Source organism: Ovis canadensis, chromosome 13 (genome assembly GCF_042477335.2).
Source record: "Ovis canadensis isolate MfBH-ARS-UI-01 breed Bighorn chromosome 13, ARS-UI_OviCan_v2, whole genome shotgun sequence".
Classification (NCBI taxonomy): Eukaryota; Metazoa; Chordata; class Mammalia; order Artiodactyla; family Bovidae; genus Ovis; species Ovis canadensis.
In genome coordinates, this window is record NC_091257.1 from 51,987,375 (window position 1) to 52,010,060 (window position 22,686).

General features: G+C 40.5%; 1 pseudogene; it reads right to left on the bottom strand.

Moving 5' to 3' along the window:
- Positions 1-22,686, bottom strand: part of LOC138416846 (patched domain-containing protein 3-like) — a 159,404-nt pseudogene that overhangs the window by 132,199 nt on the left and 4,519 nt on the right.

A 22,686-nucleotide genomic window follows, 5' to 3' on the forward strand; every position in this document is an offset into this window, starting at 1 on the left:
TCTGTACACTTAAAAATGGCTTTGGAAATGGTACATTTTATGTCATAAATGTTATATACACATTATAACTATTACTATAATAAAATATTTTTTAGAGTTTATAAGACTAATAAAATTGTTTTACCTGTAGCATGATACAATTGCAAATAATATGATTATTATTAAGTGAAACAAGGGGACGACGGTCATAGAAGTTGCCTCAAATTCCAGTTGTCTAGAAAGTGATGAAAAGTAGAGGACCTGCCACATAAATGTATTCAGGTAAATAATATTCAATTCTGATATTGTGTGAGTTACATATGATACTGAAACACTACAACTTATTGATCTAAACATTAAAATTCAGTAAAAAATCAAAATATATGGACTATGATTTTAGAATAAAGAAGATAATAAAGATTTGATTCTTCCCACAAATCTCTGGCATGCTTTTCAATGTTGCTTTCAAAAATCTAAAGTTTAAAACTCCTGAATATACAAAATCTGAATCTTATATAAAATGGTGAAAGCATTAATAACTATAGACATATGAATTTTTCTAAACTTCTATTAATTCACTATCTTTTACTATTTTAACTGTATAAACATCATTTCAGACAGGCCTGAGTATTAAAATAATTTTTCCAAGATGTCTTCTCACTTTCATCATTTTTATTCATAGTATTAGGTTTACCAGCACAAAAATGACTGAACAGCTAATATGTGCCTGGCACTATGCTATAATTTACTTTTAAAATGCTCATCTTTCTTTCTCAAAAACATCATGGAACTCTTGTTTAAAGTTTTGCTTTTTTATTCCAATGAACTCCAAACAAAGTTGAGGGGGCTCCTAGAAACAGCAAAGGCTTAAACTTGAGTAAGAATTTCAGAGTAACTTGACCAGAAAACCAAACTAAACCTGAAGATCAACGTCTGGACTGAACAGACCTCCCCTGAGAATGTCCAATTTGTGTTTTTAACCAGAATGTTACCAAGGATTTAAGATTTGTGGCATTCTTCTCTCTCTCTCTCTCTTTTTAAGGTCCTATCTCTTTTTACTTTATTTTTTAAAAAGTTATTGTACTGTAGTTGCTTTACAATGTTGTGTTAGTTTCATGTGTACAGCAAAGTGAATCAGTTATTCACATATCCACTCTTCTTTAGAATCTATTGTGGCTTTCTTCAGTGTTCTAGTTTAAGAAAATTGGATCAAGGATCAAATAAAGCAGAGCACACCTAGCTTCCAGTCAAGGACTCTGATAATCTGGGAGTGCTGCTGCTATGGTCCCTGGAACAAGTCCTCCTACCCCTCCCACCTTCTCCAGGCCTCCCTATAAACACCCCCAGCTAGGTCCCTTGATCACCTTCAAGGCCAGACTCTTTTCAAGGCTGTCAACCTTCCTCCGGAAATGGATCAACCAGCCTTGCGAAGTTCATTTTCCTCTCCTTCACCTGTCCTCAGATAGTACTGCAGCTACATGGCTTTGGCCTGGCTCAGCTGCATAATCTCAGCTAAGACAGTTCCTCCCAGGATGTTGGCTAGGTAGATGATCTGACAGGTTAGGCTGTAGATGGGGAAGGTGATGGTTTTCAGGTTGAGGCCCTTGTTCCTTTTCCAGGTGAGAAAAGCAACAAGAGTGGCTTGGGAGGAGGGGGGGACACAGGAGCCCTGGTTCTTAGTGCACACCTTGCTTGATGTAGGGGATCTGGGTTCCATTGTCCTGTGTCACAGTCAAAGCCTGCACCGCACCTTCCACCTTGCTAATTTCTTCTAAGATTTCCGGCTCCAGCAGTGTCTCAGTGTTGGAGACCACTAGGATAGAGGCATAATTGATCTCGGTGCTCTTCCTGGAGATGGAGAAGACGAGAGAGTCGTTGGCGGGGAAATGTTCCTGCACAAAGCGTCACTCACCCTTGGCGGGTCTCCCTACCGGGGTGTACTGCTCCTCGAGGTCATCGTCTTCATCCTGGGGCAGGTAAATCAGGCCAGTGCCGAGAACGGCCGTTAACACCATGGGCAGCAGCAGGACGACCCAGAGGTGCGAGCCCACCTTCCAGCCCACCTTCCAGCCCAACTGCCTGAAGGCCCAGGACAGCGGTGCCTCCAGGCAGTTGGTGTGGCAGCGGGGCCGCTGGGCCAGTTGGTTCTCAGACCGCGATGCTGGCGGAGGTAGTAGAGCCTCAGCTGCGACTTGGAAGGGGGCTCTGCGTTCTGCCTTGCCGCCCAGCCAAGCTCGGTTCCCGGTCTTGACTGGAGGCCGAGGGTGGCTCCGGCTCAAGGCCAGGCCCTGTGGGCGGCCAGCTCTGTCTCTCTCCAGGTCAGGCCTGACTCCGACCCTGGCCCCTGGGACTCGGACCCAGCTCTTATCCCGCCTGCCGCTCTGGTTTTCGTGCAACTTTCGAGGGATTAAGGCTCATTTGCAGGATTTCCAGGAAGGAAAGACCACGTTCTCAAATAGCACAACAGATCAGAAAGAAGCCGTTGGACCGAGCACCCCTCTCCACCCACCCAACGGTTTCCTGGAGAACTTCTAAGTGAGTCTGTTCGAACCCAGGCTGTTTGTGCCAGAATGCGAAAATATCCTTGGCGGTCACGTGGTAGCCTCAGTTCAGTTCAGGTCAGTCGCTCAGTCGTGTCCAACTCTTTACGACCCCATGGACGCCAGACTTCTCTGTCTTTCACCGACTCCCTGAACTTGCTCAAACTCATGTCCATCGAGTCAGTGATACCTTCCTACCATCTCATCCTATGTCATCCCCTTCTCCTCCCGCCTTCAGTCTTTCCCAGCATCAGGGTCTTTTCCAAGGAGTCAGTTCTTCGCCTCAGGTGGCCACAGTGTTGGAGTTTCAGCTTCTGCATCAGTCCTTCCAATGAATATTCAGGACTGATCTCCTTTAGGATGGACTGGTTGGATCTCCTTGCAGTCCAAGGGACTCTCAAGAAAGCTGAGCACTGAAGAATTGATGCTTTTGAACTGGTGTTGGAGAAGACTCTTGAGAGTCCCTTGGACTGCAAGGAGATCCAACCAGTCCATTCTGAACGAGATCAACCCTGGGATTTCTTTGGAAGGAATGATACTAAAGCTGAAACTCCAGTATTTTGGCCACCTCATGCAAAGAGTTGACTCATTGGAAAAGACTCAGATGCTGGGAGGGATTGAGGGCAGGAGGAGAAGGGGATGACAGAGGATGAGATGGCTGGATGGCATCATGGACTCAATGGACGTGAGTCTGAGTGAACTGCGGGAGATGGTGATGAACAGGGAGGCCTGGCGTGCTGCGATTCATGGGGTCGCAAAGAGTCAGACACCACTGAGCAACTGCACTGAACTGAACTGAACTGATGAAGTAGAGAAGAGAAGATATTGTGACTTTATATGTCTGTCCTGTATTTTGAAATTTTGTTTGGTTTCTGATTGTTTTGTTCACTGATGATTGGATGAATTTATGAAAGAATCTTTGAGATGTTTGTGTGCCTGTAACTTGATGAATTCTGGTATTTCCCAAAAGGTTTGTTGAAGTTTTTGATCACTGGAAATATTTCTTAAAGAAGTAAACATTCAGCTGAAGATTAAGATTGATAAGCTGTCATTTGATACAATGTTTTAAATCTGTTTTAAATATTTTGTCTTTTATCTAAACATGCTAATTTTAGCAAAACATACAGATTTGTCAGCAGAACTAGACTTAGAAATGACATCAGAGGAAGAGCAAGAAAACTTTGATGGAGATGAAAATAGCCACTCAGAGGTATGTAAAAATGTAAATTTAAACTTTTGGTTTAATATTGTTTTCTATTCTTTAACAACATAATACAGTTTGTAACAGAGTTCACAACAAATAAAATTACCTTTCAAAAGTAGCCTTTTAGAGTCTACAGATGATAATTTAATTTTTTATAGCACTTTAATTAGAAAACTTAAAATATTGTTAGAATCTATTATAATTTATAGCTTGTCTTTGGAATTGAGGCAAAAAACTTTCCTGTCTATTATTTACTTCTTCCATTTTTAGAATTTCATTACATGATAAAGGAAGGTGATATCAAATACTGAATCAAAAGATTAAAGAGTTGAATTTATGAACAATATGACAATGATGGTCCCTGACCTAGATACATGTAAAGAGAAATCATCGCCAGTGGTCAAGGTTTTCTGTTGAAATTGCCAGTCACTGATGCCAAGACTAAAGATTCATTCTGTCTGATATCTTCGCATAGTTGAGTTAGGGATGAATATTCAGGGACAAAGTAGGTCTTAGAATCAGCCCAACAGCCTATTAAAAGAAGTGAACCTTCCAGATTGGACCTTTGTTGTTAGGGTACAAATAATAACTTTCTTATTTCATTTTCAGGTGGGAAATCAGTAAATATTATTAAAAATGCATTATCCACTTTCATTGGTGGCTATTAGGATTTAATCTAACTGAATGTAGGGGCTTCCCAGATAACTCAGCTGGTAAAGAATCCACCTGCAAAGCAGGAGGCCCCAGTTCAATTCCTGGGTCAGGAATTTTCCCTGGAAAAAGGGATAGGCTACCCACTCCAGTATTGTTGGGAGACCATGATTCAATCCCTGGGTTGGGAAGATCCCCTGGAGGAGGGTGTGGCAACCCACTCCATATTCTTGCCTGGAGAGTCCCCATTGACAGAGGATCTGGGCAGTCTACAGTCCTAGGGGATGCAAAGAATCAGACAGGACTAAGCACACATGTAACTGAATGTATGCAGGTAATATGTATTGATGTATAACGTTATCATTATATATAATTTGCATTAAAATTTAGGAATTGATTCCTCTTTTTGATTGGTGTTAATAGATTTTGGCTCCTAGTAATATAAAGTTTATCTGTTCTCCAGATATTAGTCCTTAAAAAGAAAAAAGAAACCTTACAAATGTGCTGTAGGGACTCCTTGTTTAAGATATAGTGAGGTGAAATATTTTTAATGGAAGTCAGCCTTTATAACATTAAAAATCATCTAATTAAGTTTTGGTACATTTAACATATATGAATTGTTTAACTCAAACAAACAGGGACAAAATTGGGTTTGTAAGTTCATGTTTTTTCCTATTTGGGGGTAAGGCAAGTTATTTTTCACTTCTTAGTTGTGATCTGGTGATGTGTGAGTAACTAAGCAAAGATTAAGAAGTTTAATAGTTAAATTGTAACAAATTTTAGATTTCCAACATGGCCACTTCAGGATATTTTAAATAACAAATACATGTACTCCCACATATTCTTTTTTTAAATTATAAATTTATTTATTTTAATTGGAGGCCAATTACTTTATAATATTGTACTGGTTTTGCCAAACATCAACATGAATCTGCCACAGGTATACGCATGTTCCCCATCCTGAACCCCACCTCCCACCTCTCTCCCCGTACCATCCCTCTGGGTCATCCCAGTGCACCAGCCCCAAGCATCCTGTATCATGCATTGAACCTGGACTGGCAATTCATTTCTTATATGATATTATACATGTTTCAACGCCATTCTGCCAAATCATCCCACCCTCTCCCTCTCCCACAGAGTCCAAAAGACTGTTCTATACATCTGTGTCTCTTTTGCTATCTCACATACAGGGTTATCGTTACCATCTTTCTAAACTCCATAAATATGCGTTAGTATACTGTATTGGTGTTTTACTTTCTGGCTTACTTCACTCGGTATAGTAGGCTCCAGTTTCATCCACCTCATTAGAACTGATTCAAATATATTCTTTTTAATGGCTGAGTAATACTCCATTGTGTATATGTACCACAGCTTTCTTATCCAGTCATCTGCTGATGGACATTTAGGTTGCTTCCATGTCCTGGCTATTATAAACAGTGCTGTGATGAACATTGGGGTACAAATGTCTCTTTCAATTCTGGTTTCCTCGGTGTGTATGCCCAGAAGTGGGATTGCTGGGTCATAAGGCAGTTCCATTTCCAGTTTTTTAAGGAATCTCCACACTGTTCTCCATAGTGGCTGTTCTAGTTTGAATTCCCACCAACAGTGTAAGAGGGTTCCCTTTTCTCCACACCCTCTCCAGCATTTATTGCTTGTAGACTTTTGGATCGCAGCCATTCTGACTGGTGTGAAATGGTACCTCATTATGGTTTTGATTTGCATTTCTCTATATAATGAATGATTTTGAGCATCTTGTCATGTGTTTGTTAGCCATCTGTATGTCTTCTTTGGAGAAATGTCTGTTTAGTCCCTTGGCCCATTTTTTGATTGGGTCTTTTATTTTTCTGGAATTGAGCTGCAGGAGTTGCTTGTATATTTTTGAGATTAGTTCTTTGTCAGTTGCTTCATTTGCTATTATTTTCTCCCATTCTGAAGGCTGTCTTTTCATCTTGCTTATAGTTTCCTTTGTTGTGCAGAAGCTTTTAATTTTAATCAGGTCCCATTTGTTTATTTTTGCTTTTATTTCCAATATTCTGAGAGGTGGGTCATAGAGGATCCTGCTGTGATTTATGTCACAGAGCGTTTTGCCTATGTTCTCCTCTATGAGTTTTATAGTTTCTGGTCTTTTTAGATCTTTAATCCATTTTGAGTTTATTTCTGTGTATGGTGTTAGAGAGTGTTCTAGTTTCATCCTTTTACAAGTGGTTGACCAGTTTTCCCAGCAACACTTGTTAAAGAGATTGTCTTTTCTACATTGTATATTCTTGCTTCCTTTGTCAAAGATGAGGTGTCCACAGGTGGGTGGATTTATCTCTGGGCTTTGTATTTTGTTCCATTGATCTATATTTCTGTCTTTGTGCCAGTACCATACTGTCTTGATGACTGTGGCTTTGTAGTACAGCCTGAAGTCAGGCAGGTTGATTCTTTCCATTCCATTCTTCTTTCTCAAGATTGCTTTGCTATTCAAGGTTTTTTGTATTTCCAAACAAATTATGAAATTATTTGTTCTGGCTCTGTGAAAAATACCATTGGTAGCTTGATAGGGATTGCATTGAATCTATAGATTGCTTTGGGTAGTATACTCATTTTCACTATATAATTCTTCCGATCCATCAACATGGTATATTTCTCCATCTATTAGTGTCCTCTTTGATTTCTTTCACCAGTGTTTTATAGTTTTCTATAAATAGGTATTTTGTTTCTTTAGGTATATGTATTCCTAAGTATTTTATTCTTTTCGTTGCAATGGTGAATAGAATTGTTTCCTTAATTTTTCTTTCTATTTTCTCATTATTAGTGTATAGGAATGCAAGGGATTTCTGTGTGTTGATTTTATATCCTGCAACTGTGATATATTCATTGATTAGTTCTAGTAATTTTCTGGTGGAATCTTTAGGGTTTTCTATGTAGAGGATCATGTCATCTGCAAACAGTGAGAGTTTTACTTCTTCTTTTCCAATGTGGATTCCTTTTATTTCTTTTTCTGCTCTGATTGCTGTGGCCAAAACTTCCAAAACTATGTTGAATAGTAGTGGTGAGAGTGGGCACCCTTGTCTTGCTCCTGACTTTAGGGGAAATGCTTTCAATTTTTCACCATCGAGGATAATGTTTGCTGTGTGTTTGTCATATATAGCTTTTATTATGTTGAGTTATGTTCCTTCTATTCCTGCTTTCTGGAGAGTTTTTATCATAAATGGATGTTGAATTTTGTTGAGAGCCTTTCTCTGCATCTATTGAGATAATCATATGGTTTTTATTTTTCAATTTGTTAATGTGGTATAATACTTTGATTGATTTGTGGGTATTGAAGAATCCTTGCATCCCTGGGATAAAGCCCACTTAGTCATGGTGTATGATCCTTTTAATGTGTTGTTGGATTCTGATATCTAGAATTTTGCTAAGGATTTTTGCATCTATGTTCATCAGTGATATTGGCCTGTAGTTTTTCTTTTTTTGTGGCATCTTTGTCAGGTTTTGGTATTAGGGAGATGGTGGCCTCATAGAATGAGTTTGGAAATCAAACTCATTTACCTTCCTCTACAATTTTCTGGAAGAGTTTGAGGAGGATAGGTGTTAGCTCTTTAAATTTTTGGTAGAATTCAGCTGTGAAGCTATCTGGACCTGGGCTTTTGTTTGCTGGAAGATTTCTGATTGCAGTTTCAATTTCTGTGCTTGTGATGAGTCTGTTAAGATTTTCTATTTCTCCTGGTTCAGTTTTGGAAAGTTGTACTTTTCTAAGAATTTGTCCATTTCTTCCAAATTGTCCTTTTTATCGGCATACAATTGCTGATAGTAGTCTCTTATGAATCCTTTGTATTTCTGTGTTGTCTGTTGTGATCTCTCCATTTTCATTTCTAATTTTATTGATTTGATTTTTTTCCCTTTGTTTCTTGATGAGTCTGGCTAATGGTTTGTCAATTTTATTTATCCTTTCAAAGAACCAGCTTCTGGCTTTGTTGATTTTTGCTATGGTCTCTTTTGTTTCTTTTGCATTTATTTCTGCCCTAATTTTTAAGATTTCTTTCCTTCTATTAACCCTGGAGTTCTTCATTTCTTCCTTTTCTAATTGCATTAGGCGTAGAATTGGGTTATTTATTTGACTTTTTTCTTGTTTCTTGAGGTATGCCTGTATTGCTATGAACCTTCCCCTTAGCACTGCTTTTACAGTGTCCCACAGGTTTGGGGTTGTTGTGTTTTCATTTTCATTCGTTTCTATGCATATTTTGATTTCTTTTTTGATTTCTTCTGTGATTTGTTGGTTATTCAGCAGCATGTTGTTCAGCCTCCATATGTTGGAATGTTTATTCGTTTTTGTCCTGTAATTGAGATCTAATCATACTGCATTGTGGTCAGAAAAGATGCTTGGAATGATTTCAATTTTTTTTGAATTTACCAAGGCTAGATTTATGGCCCAGGATGTGATCTATCCTGGGGAAGGTTCCGTGTACACTTGAGGAAAAGGTGAAATTCATTGTTTTGGGGTAAAATGTCCTATAGATATCAATTGGTCTAACTGGTCTATTGTATCATTTCAAGTTTGTGTTTCCTTGTTAATTTTCTGTTTAGTTGATCTTTCCATTGGTGTTAGTGGGGTATTAAAGCCTCCCACTATTATTGTGTTATTGTTATTTTCCCCTTTCATACTTGTCAACATTTGTCTTACAAATTGCTGTGCTCCTATGTTGGGTGCATATTTATTTATAATTGTTATATCTTCTTCTTGGATTGATCCTTTGCTCATTATGTAGTGTCCTTCTTTGTCTCTTTTCACAGCCTTTGTTTTAAAGTCTATTTTATCTGGTATGAGTATTGCTACTCCTGCTTTCTTTTGGTCTCTATTTGCATGAAATATCTTTTTCTAGCTCTTCAGTTTCAGTCTGTACGTGTCCCCTGTTTTGAGGTTGTTCTCTTGTAGACAACATATATAGGGGTCTTGTTTTTATATCCATTCAGCCAGTCTTTGTCTTTTGGTTGAGGCAGCCAACCCATTTACTTTAAAGGTAATCATTGATAGATATGATCCCATTGCCATTTACTTTATTGTTTTGGGTTCAAGTTTACACACCCTTTCTGTGTTTCCTGGCTAGAGAAGATCCTTTAGGATTTATTGGAGAGCTGGTTTGGTGGTGCTGAATTCTCTCAGCTTTTGCTTGTCTGTAAAGCTTTTGATTTCTCCTTCATATTTGAATGAGTTCCTTGCTAGGTACGGTAATCTGGGCTGTGGGTTATTTTCTTTCATCACTTTAAGTATGTCCTGCCATTCCCTCCTGGCCTGAAGAGTTTCTATTGAAAGATCAGCTGTTATCCTTATGGGAATGCCCTTGTGTGTTATTTTTTGTTTTTCCCTTGCTACTTTAATATTTGTTCTTTGTGTTTGATTTTTGTTAATTTAATTAATATGTGTCTTGGGGTGTTTCACCTTGGGTTTATCCTGTTTGGGACTCTCTGGGTTTCTTGGACTTGGGTGATTATTTCCTTCCCCACTTTAGGGAAATTTTCAACTATTATGTCCTCAAGTATTTTCTCATGGTCTTTCCTTTTGTCTTCTTCTTCTGGGACTCCTATGATTCGAATGTTGGGGTATTTAACACTGTCCCGGAGGTCACTGAGATTGTCCCCATTTCTTTTAATTCGTTTTTCTTTTTTCCTCTCTGATTCATTTGTTTCTACTATTCTATCTTCTACTTCACTAATCCTATCTTCTGCCTCCATTATTCTACTATTTGTTCCTTCCAGAGTGTTTCTGATCTCATTTATTGCATTATTCATTATATACTGACTCTTTTTTTATTTCTTCTAGGTCCTTGTTAAACCTTTCTTGCATCTTCTCAGTCCTTGTCTCAGGCTATTTATCTGTGATTCCATTTTGATTTCAATATTTTGGATCATTTTCACTATCATTATTTGGAATTCTTTATCAGGTATATTTCCTATCTCTTCCTCTTTTGTTTGGTTGGTGGGCATTTATCCTATTCCTTTACCTGCTGGGTATTCCTCTGTCTCTTCATTCTGTTTATATTGCTGTGTTTGGGGTGGCCTTTCTGTATTCTAGCTGTTTGTGGAGTTCTCTTTATTGTGGAGTTTGTATTGTGGGGTTGTATAGGTGGCTTGTCAAGGTTTCCTGGTTATGGAAGCTTGTGTCAGTGTTCTGGTGGGTGGAACTGGATTTCTTCTCTCTGGAGTGCAATGAAGTGTCCAGTTATGAGATGTCAGTGGGTTTGGAGCGACTTTGGGCAGCCTGTATATTGAAGCTCAGGGTTGTGTTCCTGTGTTACTGGAGAATTTGCATGCCTGTGTTGCTGGAGAATTTGCGTGGTATGTCTTGCTCTGGAACTTGTTGGCCTTTGGGTGGTGCTTGGTTTCAGTGTAGGTATGGAGGTATTTGATGAGCTCCTATTGATTTATGTTCCCTGGAGTCAGGAGTTCTCTGGTGATCTCAGGATTTGGACTTAAGCCTCCTACTTCTGGTTTTCAGTCTTATTTTCACAGTAGCCTCAAGATTTCTCCATCTATACAGCACCATTGATAAAACATCTAGGTTAAAGATGAAAAGTTTCTCCACATTGAGGGACACCCAGAGAGGTTCACAGAGTTACATGGAGAAGAGAAGAGGGAGAAGGGAGTTAGAGATCACCCAAATGAGTGAGGTGGAATTGAAAGAGGAGAGAGCAAGCTAGCCAGTAATCACTTCCTTATGTGTGCTCCACAGTCTGGACCACTCAAAGATGTTCACGGAGTTATACAGAGAAGCAAAGATGGAGGAAAGAGACAGAGGTGGCCAGGTGGGTAAAGGGTGGGGGGGGAGAATCAAAAGGAGAGAGAGAGAGATCCAGCCAGTAATCAGTTCCCTAAGCGTTCTCCACCGTCTGGAACACACAAAGAGATTCACAGAGTTGAGTAGAGAAGAGAAGAGGGAGGGAAGAGATAGAGGTGACCTGGTGGAGAAAGAGGAGAGTCCAGAGGGGGAGAGAGCAGTCAAGCCAGTAATCTTGCTCCCAAGTAAAAATGACTACTGAAGATCGGGTTCTTAAAGGCACAAAATTGATAACAGATACCAAGAATCAAAGATTAAAGCTCTTGAGTAGAGGTTAGATTTTCAAAAATACAATATTAAAGAAAAGAAAAAAAGAAAACAACAAAGTCACAAAAATTATAATATATATATATGAAGTTTGCTTCAAAAATATTTTTTTGCAAAGTAATAGTAGGTTATAAAAAAGATGATTAAAGGAGTAATAGAGGACTTAAAAATTGAACAAAAATTTAAAAAATGATAGTAGAAATAGTAAAAATATATCTAGGACTTTCTCTGGTGGTGTTGTGGGCATTGTGGGGTCAGTTCATTTTTGGCTAGTTCCTTGGTCCAGCTTAGATTTCTCGAGATCTATAGGCCCTTCCTATGTAGCTGGTACTAACTACAGGGTTATAATCTATTGCACTTGTCACTTCCAAGACTGTTCCCTCTGTTTTAGCTTCTTCTGTTTGCTGGTCTCTTCAGTGTCTGATTTCTGCCCTGACACAAGGGAGTGGTGGTGGACACTTTTTTAGGCTCACTTGTTCAGTCGTGGTGTGGGGAGGGAGGGATGCTACAAACGAATAACACTGGCTTGCAGTGTCTCAGCCACACTGGGCCTGCCCCCGCTCATGGTGCATGTGCCCTCCATGCCCACACTGCTCAGGCTCTAGGTGGCTCCGCTGGGAACCATCCGAGGCCAGCCCTGGGATGCATGCACCTCCCAGGTCTAAGCCGCCCAGGTTCAGGCACTCAGGTGGTCCTCAGAGGTGCTGACTTGGTTGGGCCTGTGTTTTGTGCCCTTCCCAAGTCCGAGCAGTTCAGGTGATGAAGTGTTACGACTTATTGCCTCCCCCGTCCCTGCCACTTGGTTTTTTGAGTGTACAACTGACGTGCCTTCTCAGGCAGATGTTGACCGTCCAGAGCCCCAAGAAGTCTTAGCAAAGAAGCCTGCTTGAAGTTTGGTAGATAATGCCTCTCTGGGGCTGCAATTGCCCCCTTCCAGCTCTGGCTGCCTGTCACCAGAGGGGGATAATCTGCAGCTGGCTAGCTCTTTTCAGTCCTTTGTTCTGTGAGTGGGCCTGGCGGTGTCTTAGGTTAGGGCTTTTCATGGGGCAGCTATCCCGCAGTCTGGTTTGCTAGCCCAAGTTAGTTCCCTCAGATTGCCCTTGGGGCATTCAGGCCCAGTCCTTACTCTAAGCAATGCAGTCCGCGCCTCCCTGCCCAGCCTCCACTTGCTAGTGGCAGGTGTAGGCGTCTGCGGTGCTTCTCTGCTGGTGGAGTTACTGTTGGGCACATATTCTGTGGGTTTTAATTAATTAATTAATTAATTTTCCTGCCAGTTATGTTGCCCTCTGTGGCTCAGTGGGTAAAGCATCTGCTGACAATGCAGGAGACCCATGTTTGATCCCTGGGTCAGGAAGATCCCCTGGAGAAAGAAATGGCAACCCACTCCAGTACTCTTGCCTGGAAAATCCCATGGACTGAGAAGCCTTGTAGGCAATAGTCCGTGGGGTCGTAAAGAGTCGGACACGACTGAGCGACTTCACTTCACTTCACTTCTGTGGTTCCAAGGCTCACCACAGACTCAGCAGTGAGAGTGTTTCCTGGTGTTTGGAAACTTCTCTCTTTTTAAGACTCCCTTCCCAGGATGGAGCTCTGTCCCTACCTCTTTTGTCTTTCTTTTTATGTTTTATATTTTTTCCTACTTCCTTTCAAAGACAATGGGCTGCTTTTCTGGGTGCCTGATGTCCTCTGTCAGCATTCAGAAGTTGTTTTGTGGAATTTGCTCAGTGTTTAAATGTTCTTTTGATGAATTTGTTGGGGAGAAAGTGGTCTCCTGGTCCTATTCATCTGCCATCTTAGGACCGCCTCCCCACATATTCTTGAATCACCACTCTCAGATGTTTCTTTTGAGACAGACCTTTACATAATGTTGTTTACTAAAATGTAGTAGATTTTGACATGTGTGATTTTGTTTCATAGGTAGTATAAACGCTCACACACACAAAAAGAAGTGTTTATCTCCAAAGGAGAAAACTGAGTTTTGAGATGCTATGAGATTTTTCTTCCTTCCAGTAATAGATTTTTAAATTTGTTTGCTCTTTTGTGTAAGAAGTGCCTTGACTGAGTTCTAAGGTTTTCTTCTTTAAGGAAAAAGCAGATGAGCCCTACACCTATATAAGGCATTAAATTACTTTGCCAGCAACATGCTTTTAATGTATCTGATTCATTTGATGAATTCATTTGGTAATTTTTCAGATTGAGGGTTACAGAATTGTATCATCTCTTTTGGTGCCATAAAATGCTAGGGAATGCCACTTAAGGGGATTTTGAACAAACCATTTAGGCATCCTTGGTTTTATTCCTGTTTCTGGTAAATAGTGGGGTCACAGTGGGTAATTATTTCTATACTCTTTAGCTATAAAGTTTGATGGTTATTGAATGTGGAATTGGGAAGCATTATTTATATTCCAGAATTCCACACTAACTAACAATTCATCAGTTTTACTCTGCTCCTTGTGTTTTGGTAAACTTTGGTTCATCTGTTTTAGTGAACAGCATTCCTTTTTTGATCTCTCCAGGATCCAAATGAAAAAAAGAATTGTAAAAGGCAGTGGGGAAAGAATAGCTTTAGTGCAAAAGAAGAATCTTTCCTTTCTGTTTCTGAAGCACTAAGGTGTTACTTCCTTTACATCTGGCTGTTTAATGGAAAATCCAGGTGGTAAAGACCAAAGAGGACAGATTTTATGTGTTTTTATTTCCTTGTCTCTGACAGTCAGATGGGGAAGACAGGGGGTGAAAAATTGCATCATATTAAGAAAGCCCTTTTTGAAATTTGGGGAATTTTGTTTCTTATCCTCAAAGAGAAGCAGAATTTACAAAACTTTCGGTGACTTGTAAGTGATAAAATTAAAGTAAGCACAATACATCACTTAAAATTAGGGCAAACCCTGAGTGGGCCTTAGAAAGCGTCACTACGAACAAAGCTAGTGGAGGTGATGGAATTCCAGTTGAGCTATTTCAAATCCTGAAAGATGATGCTGTGAAAGTGCTGCACTCAATATGCCAGCAAACTTGGAAAACTCAGCAGTGGCCACAGGACTGGAAAAGGTCAGTTTTCATTCCAATCCCAAAGAAAGGCAATGCCAAAGAATGATCAAACTACCACACAATTGGACTCATCTCACACGCTAGTAAAGTAATGCTCAAAATTCTCCAGGCCAGGCTTCAGCAATACGTGAACTGTGAATTCCTGATGTTCAAGCTGGTTTTAGAAAAGGCAGAGGAACCAGAGATCAAATTGCCAACATCCGCTGGATCATCGAAAAAGCAAGAGGGTTCCAGAAAAACATCTATTTATGCTTTATTGACCATGCCAAAGCCTTTGACTGTGTGGATCACAATAAACTGTGGAAAATTCTGAAAGAGATGGGAATCCCAGACCACCTGACCTGCCTCTTGAGAAATCTGTATGCAGGTCAGGAAGCAACAGTTAGAACTGGACATGGAACAACAGACTGGTTCCAAATAGGAAAAGGAGTACGTTAAGGCTGTATATTGTCACCCTGCTTATTTAACTTCTATGCAGAGTACATCATGAGAAACGCTGGACTGGAAGAAACACAAGCTAGAATCAAGATTTCCAGGAGAAATATCAATAATCTCAGATATGTAGACGATGCCACCCTTATGGCAGAAAGTGAAGAGGAACTAAAAAGCCTCTTGATGAAAGTGAAAAAGGAGAGTGAAAAAGTTGGCTTAAAACTCAACATTCAGAAAACAAAGATCATGGCATCCAGTACCATCACTTCATGGGAAATAGATGGGGAAACAGTGGAAACAGTGACAGACTTTATTTTGGGGGGCTCCAAAATCAGTGCAGATGGTGACTGCAGCCATGAAATTAAAAGATGCTTCCTCCTTGGAAGAAAAGTTTTGACCAACCTCGATAGCATATTCAAAAGCAGAGACATTACTTTGCCAACTAAGGTCTGTCTAGGCAAGGCTATGGTTTTTCCAGTAGTCATGTATGGATGCGAGAGTTGGACTGTGAAGAAGGCTGAGCGCCGAAGAATTGATGCTTTTGAACTGTGGTGCTGGAGAAGACTCTTGAGAGTCCCTTGAACTGCAAGGAGATCCAACCAGTCCATTCTGAAGGAGATCAGCCCTGGGATTTCTTTGGAAGGAATGATGCTAAAGCTGAAACTCCAGTACTTTGGCCACCTCATGCGAAGAGTTGACTCATTGGAAAAGACTTTGATTCTGGGAGGGATTGGGGGCAGGAGGAGAAGGGGACAACCGAGGATGAGATGGCTGGATGGCATCACTGACTCAATGGATGTGAGTCTGAGTGAACTCTGGGAGTTGGTGATTGATAGGGAGGCCTGGCGTGCTGTGATTCATGGGGTCTCAAAGAGTCGGATGCAACTGAACTGAACTGAACTGACAGTCCAATTGCAGTAGTGGATCAGGAGGAAAGCGGACAAAGGGCTTCACTGAGCTTAGGGCAAGTTGCCCCAGTGTCCAAAAGAAAATTGACTGATTGGCCCCCCACAGTTATTAATCCCCAGGGTTCCACAGGTGTAATTAGAATGAGAGCTTGTGTGGGGACCCCCAGGCACTTTCAGTCCTGATTGTCTTGAAAGTCCAACCCCTGGGGCCTATGTCTCAGAGGGCAGTCTCTCCTCAGGTTTTACAGACAGGACATGGAGCCAGGTGCAGCTTAGATGCCTGAGGGCAATCCTGCTTGCGAAGCCTCTCCTTTCCACCTAATAACAAGTCCACTCTTTTTCACCTGGATTATTCTGGGCACTTTTCCTCAGGCTATTTCAGAGAGGATCTGACAGCCATTGTTGGGGCTTCAGTCTTTTGCCAGGTTTTTTTTTCTCTTTTCCTGCTTGCATTCTTTACCATGATATACCATCTGAGCGAGCTGTAACAGTATTTTAAAGACTAATTTGGTCCAACCGCCTGTTTTCATAACTTATGGCAGATATCTGCAACTGACTGAGCGAGAAATCTATCTTTCAGATTTTTTCCTTCCTCTGTACTTTTGGGATCAAAGTCAGTACATTTGCGGAGAGCCTCTTGTAGTCTCTCTAGGAATTTATCCAGAGGTTTCTTCTCTCTCTGTTCTATGTCAGCCAACTTAGTGTAGTTTAAAGTCTTAGTGTGCACTCACTTGAGTCCTTTAAGAATACACCTGGCAAAGTGGTTCTGATCCCATCTTCTTTTAGCCATGCTATGGTCCCACTCTGCCTCTCTCATGGGAACTGCTTGCCTCTCAGTAGGGAGGAGAGCTATTTTTGTGTTCCCTCTTTCCCCTTTTCTCATGCTCAAGCCATTCATCTCCAAAAGTAGTAGCTTCTCCCAAAACTCGAGTTCTCGAGTCAGGGGTCAGCGTCTGTCCCAAGACACAAGTTACATCTCTCCAAGTAAGGACATAAAGTTAGTCCCATAAAGGCTTCTATGAATTGAGACTGAATTCCTATTGAGACTGAGGCAATCCCTTATGGAAGGGTACCATGACTCAGCCTGTTTAGTTGGGAGCCCCAGAAACAGGGCAAAGTAAGAGAATAGGAGGCAGCTGAAGGTTTCATACCCAAATCTGCACCCTTAGGACATAAATCTGACATGTCTCGCAGAGTGATAAGGAGCAACACATATGGCACTTCTACCCATTTCTCTTGTTTTCTGCAGGACTGATCTAATTGTAAAACAGTATTATAATTGAGACCATTCAACTGGCCGGTGTTCCCCATCTTCCAAAGGATACCATGGTCATTCAGTATGAAAGAAAAAGATCAGGTGTGTCTTTTTTAAACTCTGGGGATCAAACTTGTCCCCATTTAAAAAAAATACATTTTAAAGAGGTGGTTCTGGATCTGCTAGCTCCCATCTGTAAGAGAGGAAAAAAGCGGCATCCACAGCCGTGGCTTCTTTCCATTGGAGGCATCCCTCCCTGTTCTAGATGGGGATGTAGACAGATTTTCCACTGAAGCTTTCCTTCCCTGGTTGGACTTAGTCTGTCCCTTACCAACACAGGTGACTTATCCATCCCTCCTGGTTCTACCACCGAGGTGGGGTGGAGATGCACCAGGGGTAGACCTGATGGCATCCCAGACTGATGTCCAGTTCCTCAACATTAAGACGTTTGCCTGGTTTTTGCTCCTCCTTTGATGTCACCCGGGGTGGAACAGAGTAGCTTTCCTGGAATGTTTCCCAAGCTAGTCTTCTAGGGGAAGCATCCATTCCATGTGCCTGTGCACATTTCTGAGTACAGTCCTGACCACAACAGAAGTGTTGAGTTATAAAGAGATGAACAAAAACCCCAAGATGTCTCTTCTGAGTGTTGCCACACCAGTATATGTGATAGCAAAAGAGGGAGTGGAGGGTTGCCAGCGAGGAAAACGTTATTTCTGCCCTCAAGCTACTAGAGCCAATCCTTCCAGTTTATCCACACAGATTCCACAAAAAGAATATCTAGGGAGTTGAACACAAGCCGTTGGAGAGCTTTCTCTGGTCTGCTAAGAGCTAGCACTACCAAAAGAAGAAGCCTACTGCACTTGCAAGCTGACCAGATCCTATAATTTCCAATCTGCGTCTTCAAAAACCTCATGGTCACCAGCAATGCTTCTACCCACATAGATCAGAGGCACAGCCATGACAAAGACTTACTTTTAGGATTCTGGACCCTGAGGCAGCCAGCCAAGAGAACGACCTCTAGCCTGAGAGACGTTCCTGGAACTAGAGCTCCACCTCTCTCCCAAATGTGCTTTTGTAACTTTCAGCTCCTAGCAAGGCTAGGCACTTCCATCTATATAGTTTGAGGTCTAAGTAAAAGTACAGAGTAACAGCATGGATCACAAGTCCCTTGAAAGTTTATGATCCAACAGATTAGGTTAGTAGTTCTAATTCCCCACACAATTATGGAATGGTCAGAGACCAGGAAAAGGTGACTGAGAAAGGAAAGTTTGATCCACATGCTTCGCCCATTTCTGGCCGCTCCCCTTGCAGGGATGTTGGGTGTCTCTCGGCATTGGGAGGTCGGTATATAAACCCTGACAAGGTTTCCATTTTGGGGTCTGCCTTCAGTCATTATAAGGCACTGCAAAACCCCAGCGCAGGGCTCATCACTTGCTTTGCACAGGACATGTCATTCATTCACACAAGTATACCACAAGATCAGTGAGACCTTGAGAAACAGGCAAAGAAAACTGTTTGAGTTGATCTTGCTAATTTTAAATGGATGTTTAAAAAGTTCATAGACTCTATTTCTTTCTCTAACAGGTGTTAAGGTCAATGACATGTTTATCATGATTTCTGCCTGGCAGAAGACCAGCCTTATGGATAGCATAAGTGAGCAGATGTCTGATGTCTATTCAAAAGTGGCAGTGTCCATTATGATCACCACCACCACCACCAACGTCATGGCTTTCTATACAGGAATTTTGACCACTTTCAGGCCCATACAATAATTTTGCATTTATATAAGAACAACCGTGCTCTTTTGTTATTTTCATAACATCACCTGTTTTGGAGCACTTATGGCCATGAATGATGAAAGAGAAGTAGTCTGTCCACACTGACTGAAGCAGCAGGAAACTCGTGACCAAAATGTTCCTCATTAAAAAAGTCCTTCTGCCTCCCATGTAATTTTCTCATGAACATAAAGCTGATATCCATTCAATGAGTCTATTCTTTTTTAAATTTATTTTTAATTGAAGGATAACTGCTTTACAGAATTTTGTTGTTTTCTGTCAAACCTCAACATGAATCAGCCATAGGTATACATATATCCCCTCCTTTTCGAAACTCCTTCCCGTATCCCTCCCCATCCCACCCCTCTAGACTGATACAGAGCCCCGTTTGAATTTTCTGAGCCACACAGCAAATTCCTGTTGACTATCAATTTCACATATGGAATCCAGTGAATCTATTCTTTAGAGAATATTTTAGTCCTTTTCTCACAAGCAACAAGTCCAAGTTTTTTGTAGTGCTCCTATACTTTGTACATCATAAATAGTATATACGGGTGTTTCTGAGAGCAAGAATGTTTAGACCTCCGAAATTTGGCAAGTGACTACTCCTATCTCACACCATATTGTAATGAAGAAAAAGAAGAACACTTTTCAAGTTACGGTCCCAGGATTTTGGTTATTGTTACTGAGACACTTGACTACTGGGATAAAGATACTAGGCAAAAATTGGGAAAATGTCTGGCAGATTTTGAAAACAGTGAGTATGTAGATAAAAACTTGGTTATGAGAATATATAAAATATATGGAAAACCTCCATCAAGATATAAATCATAAGACAGTTTTCCACGCAATAAACCCACTTTTAAAATGGAATTTCCACTTTTTGTGTATAACATTAATATTACATCATCACGGGAAATCACTTCTTCCCAGGCCTTCATTCAAACCATGAGTATTTCTTCTTCAACCAATAAGAAACTGATGTTATACGAGTTCTGAGACATGGCTGAGAAGTGTGAAGTTCCCCTAATGATATACAACTAGGCATTCATATATTTTGATCAGTATTCTGCAATATCAGAAACACTGTTCAAAATGTGACTGTTGCATCAACAGCTATGTTCATTGTTTCCTTATTGTTAATTCCTCAGCCTCTGTGTTCTTTGTGGGTAACTTTTGCTATTGCTTCTGTGACTATGGGCCTCATGGGTTTTATGGCCTTCTGGAATGTCAATCTTGATTCCATAGCCATGATTAATCTTGTCATTTGTATAGCGTTTCCTTTTGACTTCTCTGGTCACATTTCCTATGCATTTGTTTCCAGTTCAGAGACCTCAGTAAACTGAAAAACCATTGAGACATTGTATCTGCTAGGCTAGCCCATGTTACAAAGTGCAGTTTCAACAATACTAGAGGTGTGTGTCCTGTCTGTAGCTAAAGCATACATCTTCAGGATGTTTTTTAAGATTGTTTTCTTGTGATGGTATTTGGAGCTCCTCATGGTCTAATTTTTATCCCAGTATTCTTAACCTTCTTTTGAAAGTTAGCTTGAAAAACCACTAACAAGTCAAAGACCTGTAATAGAATTCCTGATTAGCCCAACCCAATCAGATGAAAATGCACTATTAAGAATAGTCAATAAGCTAAAAGCAAAGGCATGTTTCCTTGGCTTGGAAATATTGCTTTAAAATGTTATTTAAAGTATACTGAGAGAGGAGAGAACAAGATGGTGGAGGAGTAGGTGGACATGGAGTACATCTCTCTCCATATACACATCAGCAATACACCTTCAGAGACAGAAATGCATGCAGAACATCAGCCGAGAGTGGACAGGAGTACCTGACTGGTGGAAAATAATATATAGAACCATGCAAAACTCAGTAGGATGAAGGAACTGGGGGAAAAACAGGAGTGGGAGATCTCTGATGCCTATTCAGAACTACAAATGAGTGTCATTCTAATGGTCATCCCCAAAATTAAGTTTATGGGTATAAGATTTCTCAGGATAGATCTAAAGAGCCAACACTGCTTGGCAGGGGTTGTACTCCAAAATAGACAGGAGATAGATCTCCTGATCCCTGAACAAAGAGGGACTTAAACCATCTTGAATGAGACGTGTTGTTTCTGGGTAAATACCTCCAGCTAAGTTAAAGAAAGTCTCACAGTCCTCAAGGAAAACATTCAGATCCTACAGGATCTGAAAGAATGAGCTGCAGAGTTCTTGGGGTGGCTACAGCCTCTCTTTGGGGGCTCTTCTCTGGCGATGGGGAATTTGGAGTTGGCTAATGCCCCTACTAATCCCTGTTATCACCATATTGATGCTGCCTATGATTGCTTCGTGTATTATTGATTGTTTAACCCATTTTGTCTCTGCCCAGGTCAACAAGCTGCAACATGCAGTGCCAGTTCAACAAGGATATATAAAACTACAGCCAAACATGGAAAATATCACTCACTCTTAGATGGACACCACTATAAGGACTCTGAGGCTTCAGACTAGCAAGAGGGGGAGGCCCATTGCCCCTCACCATCCCAACTCAGCAGGAAGTAGCCAGAGAGAGCTTGCCACCTCTATTCCCAAAGAAATGGGCCTCCCATCTCTTGAGGTGGGAATGTTTGTTAGAATAGGAAAAAGGAGTCCAAAATGGCAGTGGCTAAAAGACAAAGACAGGAAAAAGCATGCAAAAATGATACAAAAGAAAATCTGAGGACTGAAGTGAGAACCTCAGGTGAAACACACAGCCCTCTTGGCTAGCCCAGTTTCCACAGGACAGGCTCAGGGGCAAGAGACAAATGTATAAAAAGAGGAAGCCAAGATGGATTGAGGCCTCCCTTTTGGGGTCAGCCTGCCCTCATGCCTCGAAGGTATACTTTCCTTTGCTTGCTGAATAAAACTCTGAGCTGTAAGCGAGCTGTAACACTGGTCCGCTGTGTTTCAAATCTTTGCTGTGGAAAGACAGAACCAAGGAAATTACATACTCCTTCGACATATCTACACATTATATTTATTATCACAATAAAATACTTTTAAGAGTTTACTAATAAAATTGTTTTACTTGTAGCATGATACAATTTCAAATAATATGATGAAAAGATATGCCAAGTGAAACAAGGGGACCACTGTCATAGAATTTGCGTCAAATTTTACTTATCTAGAAAGTAATGTAGAGGATCTGCCACAAAAATATATTCTGGTACAGAGCTTTCAATTTTTATATTGTGTGTGTTACATATATTACAACACTACAGCTTATTGATTTAAACATTAAAATTCAGTAAAAAATCAAAATATATGGATTATGATTTTAGAATAAGAAGGTAATGAAGATTTGCTTCTTCCCACAAGCTCTGGCATGCTTTTCAAAGTTTCTTTCAAAAATCTAAAGTTTAAAACTCCTGAATATACAAAATCTGAATCTTATATGAAACCGTGAAAGCATTAATAACTGTTACATTTTGACTTTTTCTAAACTTCTATTAGGTTGTTATCTTTTATTATTTTAATTGCACAAACACCATTTCAGAAAGGCCTGAGTATTAAAAGGCTTTTTCCAGAAGGTGTCTTCTCATTTTCACCAGTTTTCTTCAGAGTATTAGGTTCACCAGCACAAAAATTACTGAACAGCTAATATGTGCCTGGCACTATGCTATAATTTACTTGTAAGATGCTCATCTTTCTTTCTAAAAAAATCATGAAACTTTTGTTTAAAGTTTTGTTTTATTTATTCCAATGAGCTCCAAATAAAGTTTAGGGGGCTCCTAGAAACAGCAAAGCCTTGAACTAGAAATAAGAATTTCAGAGTAATTTGACCAGAA